The following is a 6,000-nucleotide window of genomic DNA, read 5'->3' on the forward strand; positions in this document are numbered from 1 at the left end:
CAACAAAAGCAAAACGCGGATAATGGAATGTAGTAGAATTAAGTCGGGTGATGCTGAGGGAATTAGATTAGGAAATGAGACACTTAAACCAGTAAAGGAGTTTTGCTATTTGGGGAGCAAAATAACTGATGATGGTCGAAGTAGGGAGGATATAAAATGTAGACTGGCAATAGCAAGGAAAGCGTTTCTGAAGAAGAGAAATTTGTTAACATCGAGTATAGATTTAAGTGTCAGGAAATCGTTCCTGAAAGTATTTGTATGGAGTGTAGCCATGTATGGAAGTGAAACATGGACGATAAATAGTTTGGACAAGAAGAGAATAGAAGCATTCGAAATGTCGTGCTACAGAAGAATGCTGAAGATTAGATGGGTAGATCACATAACTAATGAGGAGCTATTGAATAGAATTGGGGAGAAGAGGAGTTTGTAGCACAACTTGACAAGAAGAAGGGACCGGTTGGTAGGACATGTTCTGAGGCATCAAGGGATCACCAATTTAGCATTGGAGGGCAGCGTGGGGGGTAAAAATCGTAGAGGGAGACCAAGCGATGAATACACTAAGCAGATTCAGAAAGATTTAGGTTGCAGTAAGTACTGGGAGATGATGAAGCTTGCACAGGATAGAGTAGCATGGAGAGCTGCATCAAACCACTCTCAGGACAACAACAACAACATTATTATAAAACATCATATAGACCGGTAGATCTAATACGTCTTTCTTCTCCTTTTTCCTGGCGCTATTCCATGTCTTCACGCGGTCATCTTGTTAATCTGGATTTGGCTATGTCGGTGACAGAGAGGGGCACGATGTCCTTCCTCTCTTCGTCGTCGTCCCACCCAACCTCACCACCGCGTACTCCATCTGTCTACTTCTAGTGTTGTCCCATGTCAGAGAATAAGAACATGTTCGTGTAACTGAGGTGGGATGCGAGTATCAGCCTGATATTCACCTATTCTGATGCGGGAAACCGGCTAGAAACCACATCTACTAGTAACCATCATAGGTAGTACAGTAATTACTAGTGGACAACGGATATTGTATTGGCTAGAAAATCAATTCAGCATTTTACCTATTCGGAATATTTCCTTTTTAAATAACACACTAGTTGCTACAGTATTGCAGAGCATAGATAATTTGATGGATGCAGAAAAGGGGGAAATTGCTGTCAAACGAATGTTAAGACATGTCCAGGAATATCACCATGGGCGAAAGCAGAACACAACTGCCATCGGTGTAGCCACCACTAGTATAATCGCAATAATAGAATTCATTTGTGCAGTTTCTCTTTTCCTACGAATTAAAATATCGAAATCAGACTTGAAGCTCTGGAATGGAACAGTGGCACTCGACGCTAATCCTCCGAGGGATCCGAAATGGGGCCAGAGCGGCTGCACAAATATCTAATGTGGCGTGCTAACCCGCGCCGCTTTTCGAGTGGGTTAAGTCGTGCTAATATGTGAATAATAATAATAATATAATATATATGCTTTTTTCAAATAGGTTCAGCCGATTTCACAGGCGTATACCTTCCACAAGTATGAAAACAGAAAATTGGGAAGAATTTTAACTTATACATCGTAACTACAGGTATGTCTTGCCGCCATTTGTAACTCGCCTATTCATGTGGTTGCCTGTCAGAGCCTTTCTGGTGTAGCGGTGTGTGAGGCTGGAAAATAATCGATGATGAATTCGATTTCATCACTGACGTCTGAACATCGCTGGTAGAATGCAATCGACCCCAAAAACATCGGTGTTAAACGACGTATTCATGGAATGATGCAAAAAGCAATATACAAATAATTTTAATGTCGTATGTATTGATGAATAAATACAGGAATAATTAACGTTACCTTTCCCACAATTGCTAGTCCATAATATTTTATTTCCCATAATATTTTATTTCCCCTTCAGTCTATTGCGTTTTTGACGCAGAGCATATCCTGATTTTAACAACCTCTCGGAAGTCAGCGATATGACTATACTGAGTTGTCATAACTAGTCTGGAACGCTTGTAAGTGCGTTGCAGGTCAGGTTGTGCTGAGAAGAAATAATTGTTATAAAAAGACTCTATATGTAGCGCCATTTCCGAGCTATTTAGCATTGAAGCCAGCCAATCAGATCGTCGCGCACGCTAAATCAGACAGCCTGCCAGAGGCGGTATCGCCAAAAGTGTTCTTTGATTAGTTTCCTCAGACCGAAGAAACGGAGCTTTTGTTCACATAGCTGAAATGCATCAGTTTCGAAAAAGGCACATTTGAACTGGTAATGAACATTTCAAGGAGCGGTAACTCACGGGTCCACAGATGTTGCGGCGGGGTGGGGTCGGTCGTCTTCGTTCTCTCTCTGAAGTACCGAAAGTCCACCTACCTCGATATTCCTTCCTTCTGACGTCCATTCCCTCTGTAGAAGCAGATACGTGCTAGGCAGTGTAAAGCAACGTTCATGAAACCACTACCTAATTACTACCACACAGAACGCCACGTAACTCGAGTTGAAAGTCATTTCCTGAAAGTTCATATTCAAAAAATCGGGCGTTCAGAGGATGCAGTCTACTTGCAGAAAGCATTTAAAATTTAGATTGAATTTCCTTTGCCGGCCGCGGTGGTCTAGCGGTTCTAGGCGCTCAGTCCGGAACCGCGCGACTGCTACGGTCGCAGGTTCGAATCCTGCCTCGGGCATGGATGTGTGTAATGTCCTTAGGTTAGTTAGGTTTAAGTAGTTCTAAGTTCTAGGGGACTGATGACCACAGATGTTAAGTCCCAGAGTGCTCAGAGCCATATGAACCATATATATGAATTTCCTTTTTATTCATATGGAAACACATGAAATGGCTATGAAGTCCGTGTTCAACATGGTAAACTTTATCCTTCAAAATTCACTGTCCGTACAACACATTTTCACTCGAAAGGCAGCGAGAATTCTTGCAAGTCCCACCCGACTAATTTTCACGATCTAACAGCCATTGACGCACCACTTTACGCGAGTTAAACATTCGGTCGTTTCAGTGGTCTTCTTAGTAAGAAGTGCTAGCCAAAGTATTCCGTACAGAACACGAAATATGCCACGCGGAATTGTTAGTACGACCAGAAAGTTCACGCGCTCATATATCTCCAACTATTTAATTTAGAAACACCAAACTTTCATTAAAATGTTCGCAACTCCAGTCGCTTCAGTCACGACACGCTCTAACCGAAATGAACTCACTAGTTCTTCATCTTACAGACTATTTTTACAGAGCTGTCTAACATGGAGTTATCCGTAGGGTGGTTAGCAAGCGACTCTCTCGAGCTCCTGTACTCTCTGCCCACCTCACTATATTCGCACGGAAACAGCTTCATTCTGATTGACTGCTGATCTAAACGACCAATCACAATGTTCCTTCCAGATCATTCTCGCGGCAAAACTTGCCTTATCCAATCACTAATCTGATAGTAATTAATGTCATAAAATGGCGCTGAACACAATGGGACTTAACATCTGAGGCCATCAGTCCCCTAGAACTTAGAACTACTTAAACCTAAGGGCATTACACACATCCATGCCCAAGGCAGGATTCGAACCTGCGACCGTAGCAGTCGCGCGGTTTCGGACTTACGCGCCTAGAACCGCTCGGCCACACCCGCCGGCATGTCATAAAACTTCAATTTCTAGTATAATGTTTAATCAAAGTAAGCGAAGTTCAAAATATTCTCCTAGTTGATAAATAAACTTATTCCACCTCTAACTTGCATTCTGGCTGCTTTTATACAAAAGATAGCTCACACCGACATACGTGGTTTCACCAAAACTTTCCCACTGTTCGTTTGTACAAGGTCTCACATAATATTACATATTAAGTTTTAACGTATGTCCCACATACACTCTCTCATTCTCATGCACTCACGCAGCAAAATTATAAGCAAATAGTAATTTTGAGCGATTTTTGTATTACGTAATATAAAGTAACTAATGTTTTGAAAAGAAAATTCTAATTAATTGATCTTAGGCACTGATAACTTTGTAATGGCTTCAAATGATAATGAAAGTCAATTTGTTATTATTCATAACTGGGTTTCAAAACATAAGCTATAAAACTACAATAAATAAAAATCTGAAGTTCTGACAGCAGCATTACATTAATAACAAAAGGCTGTGTACCAAATTTGAACAAATTCAAATAATCACTAATATTATTATTTAGATTCGTAGAGGGTAGAAATTTTCGTACCGACTGGATGTTCCTCTATGCAGTTCTCACAACAGGCAGCGTCAGCTGCACTGTGAGCAAAGCGAAAGAAAAACGTAGCCATCCTGCAGCCACCTTACCAAACGGCTGCGTGCCTTACTGCAACAAATGATATCTCCTAATAACATGCTACGTTACAAAGTCTGTGCATTGCCGCATGACTGGCTAACTTCAGTGATAAATAACTTGGAAACGGAGAAACGTATCGAATTTTTTTTTTAACAATTATTTCTCAGCACAACCTCCCCTACAACACTCATACAAGCTTTTTAGACTTCCTCACCACCCTGCATAGACCACAAATTTAAGGGCAATTTTTATAGGTTTGGATGGTTAATGCAGATGATATGATTCCATAGTTCGAAAGGGTGTTGTTTAATACCAAGAAGGTGACCTTCCAGATAATAATAGAACTGTGTTGGTAGGTCTGCTTCTGTTACAGTTTTCAAATTATTCATTTCTTGTGCTATTTTGTACGTTCAAACCATAACACAGATAATCAGAACACACAAATCCACAATTATTTCTAATCATAAAACATCAGAGGAAATCACAGCCAACAGGCTAAAACAAAAATTAAAACAGAACAATGCCACAGTAACAAGAGCAGACAAAGGTAATATTGCTGTAATTATGGATGAGAAAGAATACATAGAGAAAACACTAGATTTTCTCAAAGACAACAATATCACGAAACTGATCAGTGATCCAACAGCAAGATACCAGAAAAACATTCAACAGACACAGAAAAACATCAAAAATACATTCGCAAAAGGTCAGATAAAGAGGATGACACAGAAAAATCCAAAAGCACCCTCCCTAAATTCCCTACAAAAGGTTCACAAGGATAATATCCCATTAAGGCCCGTCATTAGCTTCTGAAATGCTCCATCCTACCACCTAGCCCAACAGACACACATACTACTAAAAAAATCGTACACTTTTGATAACAACAGAAACTTGGAAAACTCAAAGGAGTTTATCGCCAGAATCAATAACATACACATACCAGATACAGCAACCCTCATATCATTCGACATCGTATCAATGTACACTTGTATTTCAATATATGAAACAATGAACATCAACACACAAAGATTGAAACAATAAGGAAACACACCAGACACACACATCAATGAAATAACAACGATACTCAAGATCATAGCATCACAAAATTATTTTGTGTTCAACCGAGAATTTTATTCTCAACATGAAGGACTGCCAATGGGATCACCAATCAGTGGCCTCTTAGCTAACATATTTATGAACAACCTAAAGAACATGATCTTCAGACACGTGATAAAACCAAAAAACTACAATGTTATATACTGGTACCGTTATGTCGATGGCTTAATATGCCTGATTGATGAACCACATACACACATAGAAAAGCTACACAATGAAATAAACAATTTACACCCAAAAATTAATTTCACTTTAGAAACAGAAACACTACATTTTCTAGATCTCACCATACATGAAACAAACAACACACACAACTTCACAATATGCAGGAAACCGACAACCACAAGCACCAACCTATCGGACCATCCATTGACACATAAGCAAGCAAACTTCAGATTCTTGCTCCATAGATTAAACAGAACACCCATTAACTAACAGACCTACACACAAGAACTAAACACAATAAAACAAATAGCAGTAGAAAATGCTTATGATACCCATATGGTAGACAAGTTCAATCAAAAACTATGTAAAGAGTACAAAAATGAACATACCACACACACACAAATCCTCACCCAACACAAAACAC

This window comes from Schistocerca americana, chromosome X (genome assembly GCF_021461395.2).
Source record: "Schistocerca americana isolate TAMUIC-IGC-003095 chromosome X, iqSchAmer2.1, whole genome shotgun sequence".
Lineage (NCBI taxonomy): Eukaryota > Metazoa > Arthropoda > Insecta > Orthoptera > Acrididae > Schistocerca > Schistocerca americana.